The following is a 20,476-nucleotide window of genomic DNA, read 5'->3' as shown; positions in this document are numbered from 1 at the left end:
TAGGACATATGGGTTAATGTTGGACTTGTGGGCTTGGGCAGCACTGGGTTGGGATTTTTTTTTTTTATATCCACTTACCCTTTATATAAAACTCTCTCTTATACATGAGTTTCTGTGGATTTGTTTCTCTTAAGTACCCAGACTAATACACCCCCTGACCGGGCACACATTTATGTGAGGTGGTATATGTGGTGGTTCAGATCCTAGGCTCTGGACACAACAGATTAGGTTAAAATCCCAGCTCTTTTGGGAAGTTTTGCATCTTGGGCAGGTACTTGATCTACCCATGCCTCAGTTTTCCCATGTGTAAAGTCAGGAATAATAGAACTTATTGCATCCGGTATTTATGGGTGCTAAAGGAGCCTCAGTGGAGCCCTGATAGTGTAGTGCTTACAAATTGGGCTGCTGATCCCAAGGTTGGCAGTTCAAAACCATGAGCAGCTCCTCAGGAGAAAGACCAAGCTTTCTCCTTCTGTAACGAGGTACAGTCTTGGAAACTCACCAGGGCAGTTCTGCTATGTCCTATGGGTCAGCATCAAGTCGATGGCTGTGATGGAGTTAAAGGAGTCTAATGGTGGTCTGAATTTCCAGTCAAACAGGGTGGGACACTTGTGAGTTCTGAGGCAAGGGCAAAAAATTAGTGTAAAAATATACCACGCACATGACTGTGTGACTCCACTGCTCTTTGCACTCAGGACGTTTGTCGTCAGGTTCATCCTGTGGGCAGGAGGGCAGAAGAGTCCCAGCACTGCTTCCTTGCAAGCAGGTGACTTGGTAAAGGAGAAGGGCAGTGAAAACGAGGAAGGCCTTCCAGGAGATGGATTGACACGTGGCTGCAACCATGGGTTCCAGCACATGGTCAGACCAGGGTGCAGCTGCCTGAGCCAGTTCCCTGCTTCAGCTGGCAAGACTCACTTCCTGCGAGACATCCCTGAGGAGAAGCCACATGGACCTACGCTGATGCAGCCCTGGGTGCTGGAGCAGCCGCGTGGAGACCCCTGCCAGCGCTGAGATGCTTACACACTCACTGACTCAGCTTTCCTCCTGCAGTCGGCATCATAGTGTGTGTTCTGTGAGATGGAGGAGGACTTTGTGGATTGGTGGACTTTGAGGACGGCCCAGGCTGTGACTCAGAAGTGGCTCGAGGGCCCCCAACAACAACATAGGGCCGCTGTGAGCGGGCTCTGACTTGATCGAGAGGGATTGCAGTGGTGTCTTCTTTAAATGGACCATAGAAGGAGCCCTGGTGGCACAGGAGATAAGCACTCAGCTGCGAACCCCAAACTCCGTGGTTTGAACCCACCAGCCCCTCAAGCGATGAAAGATGCAGCCGTCTGTTTCTGTAAAGACTTACAACCTTGGAAGCACTCTGGTGTTCTTTTGAAATTCACCATCATATTATTCCAAATACATTACAGTCTGCCATAGCACTCAATCAGTATCTAAGGATTAAGTGAATACATGAGATTAGTGATTTGTCAAGCTACCACAATTTAAGAAAAGGTGTATTACCTTCTCTTTATTATCATTATTATTATTACTCTGCTTATAAGTCCAGAGTAACATGAAATAAACAAAAAGCAATTTATTGACGATTCATTTTCTTTAAAGAGGATTTTCCTAGGATAATCACATAGGGGGCATAAGATTTGGGGGTCCATACATTGAAAGGTGGCATTACCACCCCTCCTTCCTTTCATAAAACTCAGACATGTCCCGGCTTCCCTCTGGTCAATGACGTTTACACCCTCCTGGGATCGTGGCTTCATCTGCTTCTCTGGGTCCTCTTTAATCCTCCCGTGCAAATACAAACATGGCACAAACACCAAGGCTTGGTGTCCTTTAATTATTGATTTATTTGGACACACCAGGGAAAAGTTCGAATTTCCATGAGCTTTACTCAATGCTAAAGGAGAGCAAAAAGGCAAATAAACACCGAGATTGCAAAATGGCAAGAGATGAAAACACAATCTAGAAATGGTGCCATCGCTTCGTAGGGGCCCCCTGCCCCCCATCCCCATGCCCACCCCTGTGAATTGAGCCGTTTTACATAACTTGGCAAGAGCTACATTGTTTTCCCTGTCTTTTTTCACTTATGAGTCCAGAGCAGCACCAAATAAAGGAAAACCACTTATTGACGAGTCATCCTAGTTACAGAGATCTTCCTGGGATAAACAAATAGATGGCATAAGAATTTGGGGGCGCATATACTATAAGGTTCTTTGGGCACTAGGGTGAGGCCTGAGAGATAACCCACCAGGAGGGACCCCCACATACATCACCCCAAGACTGTGGCTGTCCCGTCAGCAGTTGACCAGCCCACCTGAAAATAATATATTTACAATCGGAATGTTCTTGCAACCCCACTACACCCACAGCAATGTGTTTAAGAAATAAAATGGCCATGAATAACTGAGTATGGTCTGTGATAGAAAAATGGGAGTTGTGTGAGTGTTCATGAGCTTCCATGGGAAAAGCCAGTTATGAGAAGGCTGCATCAGACCGTGGAATGATGGCCCGCTGTCTTTGTTTTTAGTTTTTTGATTATTTTTAAATTTTAACAATTTTATTGGCATAAAATTTGCATACCATACAATTCAATGGTTTGATGAGATTAAGCAGTTGTGCCATCATCACCACAATCAATTTTAGAGCATTTTCTTTACTTTTGTACTCATTATTATTAGCTCCACATTTCCCTATACCCTCCCTCGCCATAACCCTAACAAACTATGGGTCTAGTTGCTGTCTCTATAGATTTATACATCCTGGATTTCAGAAAGAAGTCATACAAGACCTTTAACAACAATAACAAAGTAAAACTAGAACAAAGTAAACATGAGTCCAAAGGGAAAACACATGATAAGGGGTTGAATTTTAACTAATTATATCTGCATTTAGGGTTACCATGAAGCAGAAGTGACTCAATGGCAATGGGTTGTATCTGCACCACAAAGTGTGCTCTCCAATGCTCTACACTGAGGGCAGGGATATTTACATCCCTGCTCATTGATCCAAGGAAATTCAGTAGAGACTTAATCTCTGTTGGGACAATATAAATGGATGCTGGGCTTTCACTGTGTGTTAGTCCAGGTTGACTTGAGAAACAAATCCAGAGACACTCATGTGTACAAGAGAAGACTTTATATCAAAGAGCAATTGTACATTAACAAAGCATCCCAGCCCAGTCCAGATCAAGTCCATCAGTCCAATATCACCCCACAGATCAATACTAGTCCATAAATTCCTCTTTAGACCCAGCTGCCATGCAATGATGCTGAGTGCTCGAAGATCGCAGGCCAGTGGGTGGAAAGTTGTGGATACAGTGGTGATGGAAGCCTCTCAGTGCTAGTGTGGGTCTCCACGTGGCTCCTCCAGCTTCAGGGCTGCTCCATCAGCCTAGCTCCATGTGGCTTGCCATCAGGAATACCAAATAGAGAGAGTGTGTCTGGCCTCCGGTGAGCTATTTATCACCTTCGTGCCTCTAAGTGAAGTCATCAAGCTGCAACCTGATTGACAGGCTAGACTCCACACCATCCTCTTAATAGTCCCAAGTTGACAACAGATTATGTAACTACCACAGAATGGTCACCCGAATCCATTTGCAAATCGAGTGCTCAGAATGTAAGCTCTAATAAAATTCCCTCCTCTGATCTTGGATTTTATTATTTAAGATCCTTGGATCACACAGGCTGCTCTTCTTCTGTGTGAACTTAGCTGGCACCTAACTTTGATGGTTACTTGTTCTAAGAAAAGTTTTTAAGATCCCATATGTTATATCTTTCTGAGAGCTGAGTACCATCTGATTTCTTCCCCAGATTTTGTTATAGCATCCACAGATTCGGTGATCCCTTCATGAGGATAAGTGTAGGGCACAGCTATAAGAACTGATTGCATCATAAGAAATGATTATTCTCAGGGTAGGGCTTATGGTTAAGTATAAACTCAAAATCAATTAACATATCTAAGTTTTACATATATATCCCTATTGGCAGCATTATCAGGTTTTTGAGAAATAACGTAAGTAACCTCCGTGTGATCTTTGGTAATTCTAATAATAGTATCATTAAACTAGCCAGTGGTATGGATTTATTTATTTATTTGTGACAAAAATAAACACACCTGAACATTCTTCATGTCAACAACCTCTACATGTAGCATGCACCGCCATTGATCATGCTATTCGTGTTGTACAACCATTATTGCTATCCTGTTCTAAATCATTCCACCACCGTCAATAGCCCCTGTGCAAATATTCTTCCTCCACCCTTGGTAGCCATAAGTCAGGTTTGGGTTCTCTCTCTGTTTTTTAAGTAGTTTTCTTGATGTAATAGTCAAATATCATACCCTTCCATAGTTAAATCACTTCTAAAAAGAGTTGTATATACATCATCACAATCGGTTTTGATGCTCCCTTCTCCCGCCAGCATTCATTGTTTGCTCCCCTCACCCTCCTCACTCCCTGTCTCCTAGGTCCCTGATAAACATCAGGAATTGTCGCTATGCATTCACTCCTCCTGTGCTTCATTAACTGGGAAACCTAACAGAAACAATGAAAAACAAACCAATACAAAACAGAAATAAAGGAAATATAATAATATAAAGACAAGAATAAAGAGTAACAAAGAAAAGACCACCAACAGTATTTTAAAAACCAGTGAAGAAATTTCTGATGTAGGACAAGTGAGAAATATTTGCGCAGAGAACAAATTCAGGTTGGGTCAAGATGGAGGTCAACTGACCAAGTAGCATATTACACCATGGTTCAATCTACAATAATCAAGTTCACGATAATTTTTGTCCAATCATAAAGCTGTTCAAGACCTGGGCTGTGGCTAGAGGGGATCTTCCAAAGGCTTAATCTGATTGGATACACTGCAGATGGATTTTGGGCTCTCACTGTCCTCCATAGCCTTCTACAAATTGGGGGTTCACAATTTGAGCTCTGATACTTTCCTCTTCATCATATTCAGATTTTGTTATTGTCGTCTTTGGGTCACACCGGCTGGTGTGTTTCTCCCATGTGGATTCATTTGATGCCTCACTTAGATGGCTGCTTGTTTGAATACAAGCCTTTAAGACCCCAAACTAGAATTTATAATACTATCAATTATAATATTATAATATTACAATACTATCAATTTATAATACTATTTGATGCCTCACTTAGATGGCTGCTTATTTGAATACAAGCCTTTAAGACCCCAAATTGGAATTTATAATACTATAAATAAGCTGGATTATATGAAGAAGAATGTGGCATCAGGAGTGGAGGAAAGCTTATTAACAACCTGTGGTATCAGATGACACAACCTTGCTGGCTGACAGTGAGGAGAACTTGAAGCGCTTGCTGATGAAGATCGAGGATTGTAGCCTTCAATGTGGATTGCAACTCAATGTAAAGAAGACCATAATCCTAACAAATGCACCAATAGGCTACATCATGATAAATGGAGAAAAGGTTGAGGTTGTCAAGGATTTTGTCTTGCTTGGATCTCCAACCAATGCTCATGGAAGCAGCAGGCAAGCGATCAAAGGGTGCATTGCATCAGGTAACTCTGCTTCACAAGACCTCTTTAGAGAATTGAAAAGCAAGAATGTTACTGTGAGGACCAAGATGTGGCTGACCCCAAACATGATATTTTCCATTGGCTCATATGCATGTGAAACTTGGACATTGAATAAAGAAGACTGAACAAGAATTGATGGATTTGAGTTGTGGTGCTGGAGAAGAATACTGAAAGTACCATGGGCTGCTAAAAAGACAAATCAATATGTCTTGAAAGAAGTAAGACCAGAGGGCTCCGTGGAGGCAAGGATAGCAAGACTTCATCTTACATACTTTGGATATATTGTTAGGAGAGACCAGTCACTGGAGAAGAACACCATGTTCGGTAAAGTGGAAGGGCAGCAAAAGTGAGGGAGATCCAGAGGAGATGGATAGACTCAGTGGGGGCATCAGTGGGCTCGGGCACAGGAACAATTGTGAGTACGTATGGCACAGGGTCGTGCAGTACTGTTCGGTTTCATTCTGTTGTGCATAGGGCCAATTTGATGGCACCTACCAACAACAACAAGATAAGGAGACTATTCACATATGGAAAAGCTTTTTAGACTAAAATACATGGGATGTCCACTTAATTCATGCTAAAAAAAACTTATGTGGCTGAATCTTGTGTAAGAAAACAATGAAGAGTTAGACATAGGGCACACAATTCCATAACACTCTTTCCACGTGACATAACTATGTCTGCAGAACTAAGGCATTTGTTTAAAATCCAAGAAACTAGGAAGGTGGAAATTATATGCTAATGTTAAATTGCCTATTATTGGGCCACCTCAAAAGCAACAGGTTTGAACTGAAGGCCAATGGCTTCCAAATCCACAACCTTGGGGTAGCAGTCTTCCTCTTCTTCTCTTAGTCGGGGGTCATTGGTTTACAGCTAAAGGAGGATAGCAGTTCCTTTAACCCGCAACAGGTGTGTTTAAGGTAAAGTCTGTTTCCCTTGGTGGGTTTTCTGACACACACCCTTCCTTCTAAGATGGCCTATGTTGGGTGCTGTACTCCTTGAGAAAACAAAATCTAAAATTCAGGCTGTCCTGTAGTTGGGGTCCTGGTTCCCCAAGAGATGAAAAGAAAGTCGGTTAAAAAATGCAGTGTTCATAAAAGTGATGTCACGCATTTCCCCCAGGGCCCTTCCCCCACCCCCTAATGCTACACTGCCTTTGGGTGGTTGGTAGGTGGGACTTGGGTGTGCAGGAAAGGGGCTTGTTGTCGTTCGGTGCCATTGAGTTGGCTCCCACCTCTAGCAACTCTGCACAACAGAATGAAACACTGCACCGTCCTGCGCCGGCCCCACAATGGGTTCTTATGCTTGAACCCATGGATGCAGCCACTGTGTCAACCCCGCTCATCGAGGGCCTCCCTCGTTGTCATGGCCCCTCCACTTTACCAAACATGATGTCCTTCTCCAGGGACTGGTCTCTCCTGACAACGTACGTAAGACAAAGTCTTGCTAGCCTTGCCTCTAAGGAGAGCTCTGGCCTTACTTCTTCCAAGACAGATTGGTTTGTCCTTTCAGCCGCCCATGGTAATTTCAATATTCTTCTCCGGCACCGCAATTCAAATGCATAGATTCTTGTTTGGTCTTCTTTATTCAATATCCAACTTCTATATGTATATGAGGTAAGGAGAACACCATGGCTTGGATCAGGTACATGTTTGCTCTCAAAGTAGCGTCCTTGTTCTTCAATACTCTACAAGGCCTGGTGCAGCCGATTTACCCAATGCAACCCATCTTTTGCTCTCTTAACTGCTGCTTCCATGAGCATTGCTTGGGAATCCAAGCAAGACAAACATCATTGACAACTTCAACCTTTTCTCTATTCATCATGAAGTTACTGATTGGTCCAGTTGTGAGGATTTTGGTCTTCCTTACATTGAGTTGTAATCCCTACTGAAGGCTACAATCCTTGATCTTCATCAGCAAGTGCTTCAAGTTCTCCTCACTTTCAGCCAGCCAGGTTGAGCCATCTACATTCTGCAGGTTATTAATAAGCTTCCTCCAATCCTGAGACTACATTCTTCTTTATATAAGCCAGCTTTTCTGATGGTTAGTTCAACATACAGACTGAATACATTGGGTGAGAGGGTAACACCTTGACACACACCTTTCCTGACTTTAGATGACATAGTATCCCCTCATTCTGTTTGCACCTCTTGATCCATGGACACATTCCACAGGAACCCAGTGAAGTTTTCTGGAATTCTCATTGTTCTCAAGCTAACCATATGTTGTTATCCACACAGTTGAAAACTTGGTATAGTCAATAAAACACAAGTGATCATCTTTCTGGTATTCTCTGCCTTGAGTCAAGATCCATCTGACATCAGCAATGATATCTGTAGCAGTTGCATAATCTGTCAACTTGAGAAAGGGGTGGAGTCTAGCCTGTCAATCAAGTCGCAGGTTGATGACCTCATTTGGAGGCACGACGGAGATAAATAGCTCACTGGACGCCAGAGAAACTCTCTCTGCTTGTCTCCCTGTGAGACATTCCTGTTGACGAGCCACATGGAGCCATGAAGCTGGCAGCCAGAGCCCTAGAGCTGGAGGAGCCACGTGGAGACCCACGCCAGAGCTGAAATGCTTCTACAACTACTAGATCCCCAAGACTTTCCACCCACTGGCCTGTGATCTTTCTGTATTCAGTGTCATTGCATACATTGCGTGAGTCTGAAGAGGAATTTATAGACTGGCATTGGACATATGGGCTATTATCAGACTTACGGACTTTATCTGGACTGGGCTGGGATGTTTTCTCAATATACAATTACTCTTTTATATAAAGCTCTTTCTTAGGCACATATGAGTGTCTATGAATTTGTTTCTCTAGTCAACCTGGACTAACACAATATCCCGTGTTCCACATCCTCTTCTGAATCTGTCCTCAACCCTGTCAATGCAATGCAGCAACTATTTTGGATGATCTTCAGTGAAATTTTATTGGCATGTGATAGCCATAGTAGTTTTCTATAGTTTGAGCATTCTGTTGGGTCACCTTTCTTTGGAATGGCTACAACTATGGATCTCTTCCAGTTAATTGGCCAAGTAGCTGTCTTCCACATTTCTAGGCATAGATGAGTGAGTGAGTGATTTCAGTGCTTCATCAGCTTGTGGAGACATTTCCATTGGTAGTCCTGCATCATTCAATATTTGCCCATAGAATCTTTCAATATTGCAACTCAAGGCTTGAATTGTTTCTTCAGTTCTTTCAGTTTAAGACATGCTGAGGGTGTTCTTCCCTTGTTTTCTAAGCGGGTAGAGTATCTAACATAGTGCTTAGATAATATGCAATTTGCACACAATATGCAATAAGCCAATGCAGTTAATTTCCAGGACAAATTTATGATATCACCCTACAGATTTAATCTTGAGAGAGAATCCAAATTATGTTTTCTAGCTATCAATCCATTCTGCCTTGGACTGTTTTCATCAACATCCTTGAGAAAAAAGCAATGTCTGTCAACCTTAGAAAAGTTTAAAATAAATATTAATTAGACTCCATTCTCATTTTGCTCCATGACAAATTTGGGGTGTGATTTTGGGAGCAGCAGCAGCACCGCCTGCCTGGAAGCTTGTTCGAAATGCAGAATCTCAGGCCCTACTCAAGCCTTAGCAATCTGGATCTGCATTTTAAGGAAGTCCCTGCACAAATTCCTATGCACATTTGTGTTTGAGAAGCATCACCATTGTCTGCTTACCAACTAATGGGAGAAAAAAAACCAATGCAAAACCCAAATTGGTTGTTATTGAGTTATTCTGTAACTCCTTACGGGAATAGAAAGCCTCATCCTCAACCATCAGGGTAGCTGGTGGTTTCAAACTGCTGAACTTGAGCTTGGCAACCTAATGCATAACCCACGACATTACCAGGTGAGGTAGTTAGTTTATTGTGCCAACCCGCCCAATACACATATGGGGTTAATTGAAGGGCAGGCGGATAAATGGCTCGGTCAGCCTAGCCTTTCTACTTCTCGGGTCTCTTGCTTTCTGATGGTCAGACCAGGGTGCAGCTGCCTTAGCAGTTCCCTGCTTCAGCTGGCAAGGCTCACTTCCTGCAAGACATCCCTGAGGAGAAGCCACATGGACCTACCCCGATGCAGCAATAGGTGCTGGAGCAGCCGCGTGGAGACCCCTGCCATTTACACGGTCACGGATTCGGCTTTCATCCTGCAGTCGGTATCATTGCGTCTGTTTTGTGAGATGGAGGAGGACTTTGTGGATTGGTGTCCGACATATGGGCTAATGTTGGACTTGTGGGTTTGGGCAGCACTGGGTAAGGATGTTTTCTTGATGTGCACTTACCCTTTATATAAAACTCTCTCTTATACATATGAGTTTCTGTGGATTTGTATCTTTAATGTACCCAGACTAACACACCAGGGAACGATATACTGAAACTATACCAAACTCATTGCCATAGAATTGATTTCAGTTCATTGTGACCCTATAGAATTGCCTCTGTGAGTCTCTGAGACTGTAACTCTTTATGGGAGTAGAAATTCTCATCCTTTTCTTTCAGCATGGCTGGTGGTTTCAAACTACTGACACTGAGTTTGGCAGCTCAATGTGTAACCCACTACACCACCAAGGCTCCTTCCGATGGATGGAGCAGTCTGTGGTAGAATTCATGTTACATGGCATGATGCACACAAGCCAGGGCATCCTTGCCATGGCCATTAGATTTTATACCAACTTGCAGATGTATAAATGTGTATTGGGGGAATCCGACCTGTCAGTTAGGCCACAGCCTCATAATGCCTGCTTGGGCATGTGGCCTCCACCTCCTCCTCCTTCTTCTTTGGTTTAAAAATAAATCATTTTATTGGGGGCTCTTATAACTCTGATAACAATCCATACATCAATTGTATCAAGCACATTTGTACATAGGTTGCCTTCATGTCTTTCAATTCTTTTTCTTTCTGTTTGAGCCCTTGGTATCAGCTCCTCTCTTTTCCCCCACCCTCTCCACCCTCCCAGACCCCTGATAAATGATAAATTGTTATTACTTTCATGTCTTAAACCACCTGCTATCTCCCTTTGTCCATGTTATTGTTGTTTGTCTCCCTCAGGATGGGGGGTGGATTGTGCGTCAATGTAGTCAGTTTCTCCCCTTTTTCCCCCACCTTCCCCCTCCCCTCATGGTATTGCTACTCCCATTGCTATTCCTGAGGGGTTTATCTGTCCTGGATTCCACATGTCAAGAGCTCTTATCTGTACCAGTGTATGTGCTCCGGCCTAGCCAGATTTGTAAGGTAGAACTGGGGACATGACGGTGGAAGGGGTGGGTTGGAGCATTAAAGAACTAGAGGAATGTTGTGTGTTCCGTTGGTGCTGTGCTGCACACTGGCTGTCTCGTTATTTCCTTGTGACCCTTCTGTGAGAGATTGTCAATTAACTACAGATGGGCTTTGGGTCTCCAATCTGAGCCCCATCATTTTCATCGAAATATTTGTTTGTTCGGGGTTTTCTGATGCCTAGTGCCTAGTAGCTTATCCATCCACACCTTATGATCACACAGGCTGGTGTGCTTCTTCCATGTGGGCTTTGTTGTTTCTTAGCTAGATGGCCACTTGTTTACCTTCAAGCCTTTAAGACCCCAGACGCTATATCTTTTGATAGCTGGGCACCATCAGCGTTCTTCCCCACATTTACTTCTGCACCCATTTTGACTTCAGCGATTGTGTCGCGGATGTGGCCTTCTATAAGCAGGGAACCTCCCTTTCTCGGCCCCTCTGCTTCCCTACCTGCTAGAACTCAGCTTTGAGGGGTGGGCCATTGTGGGCCACCTGACCCCGAGAGCTGCTGGCACCTTGGCATGTTCCCAAGGACCTTGGGGCCACATGACTCTGCACCCACCAGCCTGTGATCTCCCTGCTTCCAGGTCCAGCATTCTGCTCACCAGCGTGTGGCTGCGTGAGTCTGAAGAGGGACTTAGGGACTAGCATAGGACTTACGGACTTGAGTTTAACGGGGCTGGAATGCCTTAATTATTTATAATTACTTCTTGATATAAAACTCTTTCATATATATGTCACTGGACTTGTTTCTCTAGATAACAGGGCCTAACACACTTGTTTGTTTGTTTTTAAACATTTTATTGGGGGCTCATACAACTCTTATTATATCCATCCATTGTGTAAAGTACATTTGTACATTTGTTGCCATCATCATTTTCAAAACATTTTCTTTCTACTTGAGTCCTTGGTAACAGCTTCTCACTTTTTCACCCTTCCTCCCCCACCCTCCCTCCCTCACGAGCCCGTGATAATTTATAAATTATTATTATTTTTTCATGTCTTACACTAACCCTTTACCCACTTTTCTGTTGTCCAACCCCAAGGGAGGGGGTTATATGTAGATCATTGTGATTGGTTCCCCCTTTCTTCCCCCACCTTTCCCTTACCCGTTTGGTATCGCTACTCTCATTATTGGTCCTGAAGGGTTTATCTGTCCTGGATTCCCTGTTTCTCCAGTTCCCATCTGTACCGGTGTACATGCTCTGGTCTAGCCAAACTTGTAAGGTAGAATTGGGATCATGATAGTGGGGTGGGGAGGAAGCATTTAGGAACTAGAGGAAAGTTGTATGTTTCATCATTGCTACCCTGCACCCTGACTGGCTCATCTCCTCCCCGAGACCCTTCTGTAAGGGGGGTGTCCAGTTGTCTACAGATGGGCTTTGGGTCTCCACTCCGCACTCCCCCTCATTCACAATGATATGATTTTTGTTCTTTGATGCCTGATACCTGGTCCCATTGACATCTCATGATCACACAGGCTGGTGTGCTTCTTCCATGTGGGCTTTGTTGCTTCTCAGCTAGATGGCTGCTTGTTTAGCTAACACACTTGTTCTTACTCAGTGGAAAATGTATCTGTTTTCAGCTAAGATCAGAAACCTGACGTTATACTTTCTATCAAAGAAGCAAGTGAAATATGTATTCCTTACTTTCAGTGTAAGCAAAGGGTGTAACATTTTGATCTGCAGACTATATTAGAGCTTCAAGCACCTTAGTTTGCAAAAGGTTATGGATGGCATTGACAGCCCAAAATCCATTTGCAGGGTCCATAATCGATTAAGCCTCCATTGAATTATTTCTGACCATTAACCAAGGATGTAGATAATCTTGCCCTCAGGCAGATTGTCTTGGGAAGTAGATTACTTCCACTCCTCTCTGACCAACCCAGCCTCTCTCTTAGGGGCTTGCCTAGGTGTGCCCTTGAGGGAGGTCACCAGACTGAGGACAGTACAGGGTGTCCCACAGTCTCGAGTCATGCTCTCAGTTGTGCCTTGACTGCTTTGGTTGGAAGGTCCTGGACCAATCTTGTAAGCTCTTCTGTCTAACAATATACGTGCCCCAATCATGGTCCTGTTCCTCCTGCTTCTGGAGCTCCACCTGCAACTGTGATGTATTGATCTGCCACCAATCATGAGCTTGTGACAGTTCCCTTTGTCCCCTTTCCTAATGGTCCAGCTCCCCAATTGTGAATCTTGGGAGACTATTTTGATCTTGTGCTAATCCGGATGATGTGTCTGTGTCTTGGTCTCTTTTAAGACTCCATACATGTTCTCCTTATATTTGGGCATGGGGTCTCCTTTGTGCCCTAAAATAAGGCCCTTGAGTATTCAAGAAATCAGGAAAAGCTGAGCACTGAGCAAGCTCTTCTCCCTGAATGGCAAGACAGCGGCAGACATAAAACATTCCTTACAAAAACCATTTTAAAAGAGCTCTGAGCTGTTTGCCAAAATGCCTGCATCATTTGTGTGTGCGCGCGCGCGCATGTGCGCGCATGCGGCTGTGTCAGCAGCGTGTGGGAGGTCCAGCGGCTTCCCTTTCCCTGCAGCCCTTTGCGCTGTCAGCACACACGGGAGTGAAGGCATCGTAGTCGGTGTGTAGTGGTATCTCCTTGCGGCTTTTACTCCTTTCCCTAGAGATTAACGAGGTTGAGCATCTTTTCCTGCGTTTTTTTTGCCACCTGCGTTTCTTTGGTGAGATGTCTGTTCAAATATGGTGGCTCCGTCGGGTAAGAATTGGACTGCTGACCACAAAGTCGGTGCTTCAAACCCACCAGTTGCTTCGAGGGAGAAAAGTGAGTCTGTGTGGTCCTCCTTTGAACAGACACCTGGTCTCAATGAATCAGCCACTTGAGGAGGACGTCATTTTGGTGAATTATAGGACCAGCGAGAGGGAGAGCGGCCCTCTGTGAGCGCATGCTGGAGGACCGAGGACACTTCGTTCTGCGGCCTGCAGCTCACCGGGAGCTGGAGCCGTCTCTCTGCCGGCTGCTAGGTAAATATCTCAGCGCCAATAACGGACACAGCAGCACTTGATCTGTTCTATTAGAGAAAGCCCGTTTCCCTGCTTTAAAGTAGAAATTTGCTGCAATGTTCCAGCGCATCAAAATTCACTGTCTCCGATTGTGTCTCGAAGTTCACATTTCACAGATTTTTCAGAGAGTTAGACTAAGCTTCAGAAGGTGCTAGGCTTCGCGCTGGGCTCAGGGTACACCAGAGTGGACCATGATTTCCATACGGAAGTTCATAAATCCTTCACATCGGTTCTTTGAAATGTGGCTGGTTGCTCCTGAACCGTGCGGTGATCCTGGTCACAGACTGCTTTCTCACTTGGGCGTTGAAGACTTTACACAGGTGGACTCTGGGTAGAATTCAGAGGCCACTGAGAAAGCCCAGAAGTCAGCCAACCCAGGCAGTCCTTGTGTTCTTTTGCTGTGACCCCTTAAATGTCTCTAGGTCTACCTTGTTTTCTCCCGAAAACAGCTAAAAAAGATTGAAGCCTTGGCAATCCATTACAGGAGAGCTGTGAATGGGGATCAATTTGTTGGCAGTGTGTTTTGACTTTCGTAATGAGGCTGTTTGTTTTCTTATTGAGTTGTGAGAATCCATGATCAGATATATGTTTTGCAAATATTTTCTCTCACTCTGCAGCTTGTCTTTTCATTTTCTTATAGCTTCTTTAAGAAAAAACAAAACAATGTTGAGCGTGCCAGGAATTTCCCGAAGAACGAACAACCCTATCTCAGAAGAAGCGCACAGCCTGAGTGCGCTTTGGAAGTCAGCAGGTAAGACTTGGCCTCACATACTATGGCATGCCTTCAAATGGACCGGTCGCTGGGAAGGACTCTGCTGGACCAAGCAGAGGGTCTTCCTAAACAGCAGGAGATCATCAGCGAGATGGAGAGATTTCGTGGAGCGACAGACAATGGGCTCAAACATCACATGGATGGTGAGGTCGGCATCGGGCTGGGCGGTGTTCCACTCTGCTGTCCACCGGCCTCTGCGAGCCAGCGCTGACTGATGGCCTCACAGCAGCCACATGTTGCCAAGAGCAATCGGTTGTTCATTTTAAAGTTTACCTTCTTGGTGTGTTTGTTTTTCTCTCTTTTTGTGATTATATTATGAATTTAATTTTACTGACAGCCTGTTTCCCAGGTCACAAGAGCATCCACTGATCACACATATGCAAGGCACAGAGGCAGCAGATAACCTGGTGATCCCCCACTCCTCGGAGATCATTGCCCTGCTCTGAAATCATGGGAGGCTATGAAATTCTGCCTCTTCCCTGGAAGCTTCAAAACGAGGCAGAGGGTCGCTGGGTTCATACAGTGGCAGTCTGTGAACATGATCACTGCAAGGTTCAGGAGCAACCAGCCACATTTAAAAGAACCGATGTGCAGGATTTATGAACTTCCGTACGGAAATCATGGTCCAATCTGGTCCTGTCTGAGCTACAGTACAGACCCACTCAGCTGTTCTGACTCAAGGAAATACTAGGCCCGCTCTGTTACCTATTTTCCTTTGCCTGACTTGAAGCCCAGCCACCGACCAATAGCACCATTAGACCAGACCTGACAACCTAATTAAAAAAAAAATCAGTGAGTTAAAACCCAACGGAGGAGAGTTCCACTCTGACACAGCAGGAGTCCCAGGAGTCAGAAATGGACTCCATGAGAATTGATTGTCTTGGGTTTCTGATTGGGAACTCTGTCTGTCTCTTCAGACTCCAGAATGTCTGCGTCCTCCAGCTTGCCCGGACACTTCAGAGTCAGAGCCTGCCTTTGCCCTCATCACTCACTGGAGCCAGCTGCCTGGTCCTTCTTTCTGGTTTCCCTACCCGCCGGCCGGCCCAGCCTGTTTGTCCGTCCCAGCTCACGTTGCTTGGCAGCCACCCATGATCGAGCATTGCCACTGTCCTTCCATCTTACTCCCCAGTCCCTTGAGTTACTTTCCACACCCACCCTCCGAGCAGAAAGATGCTGCTCACGGCAATGCCTAATGTCTTCGTATTTCAACAGCTGTCCGACTGCAGGAACCTTCATGACCTCTCTGGCAAGCCATTGCACTGTCTAATCACCCTGATAGTCGAAGTTTGTTTTTGATTTTATGGCTTAAAATTTCTGCCTCCTTCAGAATCCTCAATATTTTCTTCTGTTTCCATCTAACACTGCACTACCTGATATGTCACCCTTAGCCACACATGGGACTCAAATGTAAGCATATTAAAAATAAATGAAATTCAATTAGAAATCAGTTTCTTAGTCATACCAGTCATGTTTCAAAAGCCGCATGTTGCTAATGGTTCCTATATTGAACTGTGAAGAAGTGTAAGCCATGTTGTCACAGCATAAAGTTTTACTGAATCTGTTGCTCTGTCTAGGACTTTTATGGTTTTATATTTAGAGCTATCCTCTACTTCCCCAGCAATTCCACTGCTGAGTATTTGCGCGATGAGAAATGGAAACATAAATCCACACAAAGAACTGAATGTTAATATTTGTAGCAGCTGTATTAATAATGGTCCAAACTAGGAAATAACCCAGATGTCTATCAACTATGAAAGAGTAAGCACATTTTAATACATCCATACAATGAGACACTAACCAGAGACGAAAAGGAATGAGCTAACATATGCAACGATGTGGATGAATCTCAAATGTATTATGCTTAGTGAAAAAAGCCAGACTCATCATGTTACATAGGATAGGATACTATTTATAGCAAACTCTTGAACAGGTAAAACTAAAGGCAAAAACTCAGATCAGATGCCAGGGGCTGGGGTAGATGAACTACAGAGAAGTATATATTAAAAAATAAAATTGAGACGGCAGAAATAGTCTATCTTCATGGGGATGACATGACTATTTTGTCAATCACCATAAAATTATATCCCTAACCCAGAAAAAATCCACAGCCTTCGCGTCCATTCCGGCTCCCTGCAATCCTGGAGGACAGAGTAGAACCAGCCCCGAGGCGGTCAGTCTTTATGGGAGCAGCTGGCCTCCTCCTTCTTTGATTTCCAACACCTGGCCATGTTAGCCGGGCGCGCACGTAAACCATGATGCCCCTTGGGCTCCTTTCATAGACCACAAGGGGTGCATTTTTCTGTGTGTAAATTTCACCTTCACAGACCTGGCAATTTTGTTCAGCAAAAAGGGCTCCTAGTAAGCTAGCCCTTCAGTAAGAAGTTGGACTTCACCATCCCCTGATACTGCCAGGGACATGTCTTTGTACCCAACTTTCTCAGCATCAGGCGTTCTGTTATCAAAGTCTGGGGCAGGTGCCTCTGGCCCCTACGTGTTGTGCCAGTGCCCTGGGAAAGCAAGTCTCTCACATTTTTACCTTCTGGTGTGGAAGGCGGGCTTGCCTCCCACAGAGAGTTATAAGGTCGGAGAATGCTGCAGACATAGGAATGGGGTATAGGTGCTGAGCAGCCGTAAGAGACAGTAGCGACTGCAACATTCAGCACCGTCCCTTAACATCCTGTCTTACAGCGCCCTCTTGGGCCTGCAGTGCTCCGTCTTCGCAGGAGCACGCCTATGCCGCTTCCCAAACACTAAGATGATGATGCTTTACCTGACCGTGTCTTCTTCCACGCGCTCACCTATGGTTTCTAGCCAGCTCCTCGCACACGCCACCTCTGCATTCAGTTTCTGCTCCCCCTGTTTACTAACACACGTGGGCTGCCTTCCTGCTCTAGCCGGAAAGCCGGGGGACCCGACTTTTTGCCACCTAAACACACCTTCAAATCATATCAAATCTTTGAGATGCACCCCTAAGGAGAGATCTAGAAGGCCACTTCAAAGTGTCCACTTATGCTTACGTATTTGCCCTTTGCTAAATACTCTGTCTTTTGGTGGAGGAGGGAGAGCCTTCTTGGCTTTCGATTTTTTCCACATACCAAAATGGCACCGAGGGTAGTGAGTTTATTGTGCCAACCGGGCCGGTAAACACATGTGGGGTTAATTGAAGGGCAGAGGGATAAATGGGTCCGTGAGCCTCACCTTTCTAGTTCTCGGGTCTCTTGCTTTCTGATGGTTGGATCAGGGTGCAACTGCCTTAGCCAGGTCCCTGCTTTAGCTCACTTCCTGTGAGACATCCCTGAGGAGAAGCCACATGGATCTACCCCAATGCAGCCCTGGGTGCTGGAGCAGCCATGTGGAGACCCCTGCCAGCGCTGAGATGCTTACACGTTCACTGACTCAGCTTTCCTCCTGCAGTCGGCATCATTGTGTGTGTTTTGTGAGATGGAGGAGGACTTTGTGGATTGGCATTGGACATATGGGTTAATGTTGAACTTGTGGGCTTGGGCAGCACTGGGTTGGGATGTTTTCTTGATGAGCACTTACCCTTTATATAAAACTCTCTCTTATACATGAGTGTCTGTGGATTTGTTTCTCTAAAGTACCCAGACTCACACAGCACCTAAGTGGTCCGCTTTCACTGCGGCAGCTGCTACTGAGCTTCGCTGATGGTGTCCATACAACACTGCAGGAGGGACGTTTGTAGTGAGTGTTTAATAGGCCCTAAGTGCGTTGAACTCATCAATAAGGCATTCTTTGCTGCATCTCCAGGTCCGTGTTAACATCGCCCACTTGTATGTGCAACCCCCTGCACAGAGTGGCCCAAGGTCAAGGAGTGAAGCGCTTTCAAACCCAGATGGCGTGAATCAATAGCAAAAGAAAATCCCAACACGATATAATTCCCTGGGAGAAGCCTGCACTCCACCCAGGCCACTTAAAAAGGCCAGGGAAAGAGGAGGCGCCTGCTCCCTTGGTGGCTTGAGCTGATTTATTTAGAAGCAGATCGACGAAAGTGCCGACCATCTTGTTATCATAGAAATTAACGGGAGAGAGTGGTTGAGGCCTGAAGCCACTCACCTGGATAGGAAAGAAAACAAAAGGAATTTAAGTGATTTCTGAACTATTATTGATAACTAATGTCCTGTCATTTCCCTCGTGGCACTGTTGAGGAAGCGTTGGGCTGCTAACCACAAGGCCGGCAGTTCAAACCCATTAGCAGCTCCCTGGGAGAAAGTTGAGACATGCTGCTCTGGTAAATATCGATAGCTTCAGAAACCCCGCACAGGGTCAGTCTGATTGGAATCGACTCCATAGCCGTGGGTGGAATCCTGTTCTCTTATGTATTATGTTGTTGTTGAAGACAGACACAGCCAAACATAAACCGGCTCGGCAGTTCCTGCACGGGTGATTTAGTGAGATGTATCACAGTCGTTTACATATATTATATGAGAAGTCGTTCCCACCTCTTCTTTCCTCCTTGACATAGCTCATCTTACCCTAAGGTCCCCATCTGATTTTCGAGTCACTGCGATCCCCTGACTCCTAGGTAGTCTCCTACAAGAACACCATGCTCAAGCCAGGCGTGTTTGCCTATTTAAGCTAGTTTTCAGCTTAAAGAAGATTTTAGGGGATGTTTGCCTGGTTTAAAGTTTAAAGATGATCTCAGGGAAATCGTTTCAGGGGTTATTTAGCCTCTGTGTCTCCAGGAAATCCAGGGCCCATGGGAATTTGAAATTCCGTTCTTTGGTGCTCATAGAACAGGATTCTTTTTGTGGAGTCTTGGATCAACAAACTGTTCGGGAATGGCAGGCACGCGGGACGCTTCTTTCAGTCTCACGGCAAAAGAGGCAGCTGTTCATAGGCAATCACCCTCCAATAGCCTCTCCACCCCTGATTCCCTACTCGCCTTCCTCCTGTTATTCCTGGTATAGAGAGACCAGCTATTGTCCCCTTGGCTTCAGGAGAAAGGTAAGGTTTTCTCTTGCCATAAAGTGTTACAGTCTCGGGTTCTCACGAGGGCAATTCTACGCTGTCCTGTAGAGTTGATATGAATTAATTCACATGATGGCAGGGAGTATTGTCCCTCGGATGGCAATCTATAAGCTTTTAAGGACCTACACCAGGTGTCCTCTAGCTACATCCTGCGGGCCACATGCGGCCCACCAAGGACATTTATCCGGCCCGCAGGGTGTTTTTGCCCCATTAGTTTATTTACTTCAAAAAAAGAAATGTGCAGTGTGCATAGTAATTTGTTCATAATTTTTTTTAAACTATACTCTGACCCTCCAACGGGTCTGAGGGACAGTGAACTGGTCCCGTTTAAAAAATTTGAGGATCCCTGCCCTACACACTCCATGCTGAAATAGGAAGTAGAACTGGAACATCCTAAGCAGTCATGGCCCTAAATCTGCAAACCAAGGAACCAGATTTCAAAAGGTGTTGGGCTGTGCATCAGCAGCTTCAGCAACTACTCTTTGCCGGTGGAAACCTACCTGTAATTAATGCAATTTTTCCATTTCTGTTGACTCCATCCCTTTCTCACCTCCTTCTCACCCTTGGTAGCCACTAATAAATGTTGGTCCTTATCATTTGCCTCTTTTTATTTTTAAATCATTTTATTGGGGGCTCATACAACTCTTATCACAATCCATCCATCCATCCATTGTAAGCACATTTGTACATTTGTTGCCCTCATCATTCTCAAAACATTTGCTTTCTACTCTTCCCAAACACTAAGATGATGATGCTTTACCTGACCGTGTCTTCTTCCACGCGCTCACCTATGGTTTCTAGCCAGCTCCTCGCACACGCCACCT

General features: G+C 45.0%; 1 protein-coding gene across 1 annotated transcript in view; it reads right to left on the bottom strand.

Annotated features, from left to right (window-relative positions):
* SIRT5 (sirtuin 5) overlaps positions 1-20,476 on the bottom strand; it is a 77,010-nt gene that overhangs the window by 31,033 nt on the left and 25,501 nt on the right. The gene's annotated exons all lie outside the window — the stretch shown is intronic.

Source organism: Echinops telfairi, unplaced genomic scaffold, assembly GCF_000313985.2.
Source record: "Echinops telfairi isolate 266 unplaced genomic scaffold, ASM31398v2 ScPeMD7_7439;HRSCAF=8477, whole genome shotgun sequence".
Lineage (NCBI taxonomy): Eukaryota > Metazoa > Chordata > Mammalia > Afrosoricida > Tenrecidae > Echinops > Echinops telfairi.
This window is presented reverse-complemented; position numbering and strand designations above follow the sequence as displayed.